Consider the following 1,975-nt stretch of genomic DNA (forward strand, 5'->3'; position numbering starts at 1 on the left):
TTTGGGACAAAGAAAAGATAAGAAACCTTATGTGATTTACTATGCAAGTAAAACTTTAAATAGTGCTCAAATGAATTATACCACCACTGAAAAAGAATTACTTATAGTAGTATTTGCATTTGAAAAATTCAGGTCTTATCTTGTTGGCTCACCTGTTGTTGTTTTTAGTGATCATGCAGCATTGAAATATCTTCTTTCTAAGAAAGATTCTAAGGTTAGATTGGTGCGTTGGATTTTATTACTTCAAGAATTTGATATCACAATCAAAGATAAGAAAGGCAGCGAAAATGTTGTCGCAGATCACTTGTCAAGATTGACAATAGATTCGAAAACTGACATCACACCAATCAATGACTACTTTCTCGATGAATCTTTACTTTCCGTCTTTAAAATGCCTTGGTTTGCTAATATTATCAATTTTCTTGTTTTAGGACAATTGCCAGCTCATTGGAGTACCCAAGATAAAAGAAAGTTCTTGAACGAAGTGAAGAACTTTTATTGGGATGACCCTTATTTATTCAAATATTGTCCTAATCAAATATTTTGAAGATGCATTCCTGATAATGAGGTAAGTAGTGTCATTAAATTTTGTCATTCTAAGGCATGTGGGGGCCATTTCTCATCAAGAAAGACAACTGCAAAAATCTTACAAAGTAGATTTTACTGGCCTACCATGTTCAAAGACTCACATGCATTCTGCAAGTCTTGTGAAAATTGTCAAAAGTTGGGATCAATTTCAAAACGTCATATGATGCCTTTAAATCCTATTCTTGTCATTGAGATCTTTGACTATTGGGGTATAGATTTCATGGGTCCATTTCCTCCATCATTTGGTTTCTTGTACATATTAGTCATAGTAGATTATGTTTCAAAATGGATAGAGGCAATTTCAAGTCGAAATAATGATCACAAAATAGTGATAAAGTTTTTAAAAGAAAATATTTTGAGTCGATTTAGAATCCCTTGAGCCATAATAAGTGATGGTAGAACACATTTCTACAACAAGCCATTCAAGTCTTTAATGAAGAAATATAGAATCACACACAAAGTTGCCACCCCTTATCACCCTCAAACAAGTGGACAAGTAGAGCTTGCTAATAGGGAGATCAAACACATTTTAGAGAAAACATTGAACCCTAATAGGAAAGACTGGTCTGTAAGACTTAATGATACACTTTAGGCTTATCAAACTGCTTATAAAACATCATTAGGTATGTCACCTGATAGATTAGTCTATGAAAAATCTTGTCACTTGCCTGTGGAACTTGAACATAAAGCTTGTTGGGCTATTAAAGCTTTCAATTCAAATCTTGATGATACCAGTCAATTGTAAAAATTACAAATAAATGAGCTTGAGCAAATAAGAAATGATGCATATGAAAATTCAAAAATTCATAAAACAAGAATCAAAGAGTTTCATGACCAGAAAATACTGAGAAAAACATTCAATGTTGGTCAAAAAGTCTTGCTTTATAATTCTCGACTGCATTTATTTTTTGGAAAACTAAAATCAAGATGGAGCGGTCCTTTTATTGTGAAACATGTGTATCCATATGGGGCCTGTGATATCGAGAATCCAAAGAATGAAAATGTTTTCAAGGTAAATGGACATCGTTTGAAAGTTTACTTTGATAATTTTTTAGTTGAAAATGACTCTATTGAATTGGGTGATTTTGTATATAAAATTGATTTTTTTTCCTCATATTGTTTTTGTGTTTCTTTTTGAGTGATTTTTTTGCTAGTTTCAAATGGCGGACAACGATACTCCGTGACTTAAGTCGGTTCTTTCAATTTCCCATACTAACTAATATCTATGTATATATTTGTGCAATTCTTTAAATCTCTCTTCCAATTCTCATTTGAAAATGAACACTAATCCTGAAAAATTGAAAAAGTATTTTCTCGCTCTGCCTCAGAATGCAATTACAAAAATTTATCGTGCTAGATGTGTAAGATTGAGGTTGTTAATGAATTA

The sequence above is a fragment of the Populus euphratica genome, unplaced genomic scaffold (genome assembly GCF_000495115.2).
Source record: "Populus euphratica unplaced genomic scaffold, PopEup_1.0 scaffold1410.1, whole genome shotgun sequence".
In the NCBI taxonomy this organism is placed as follows: Eukaryota; Viridiplantae; Streptophyta; class Magnoliopsida; order Malpighiales; family Salicaceae; genus Populus; species Populus euphratica.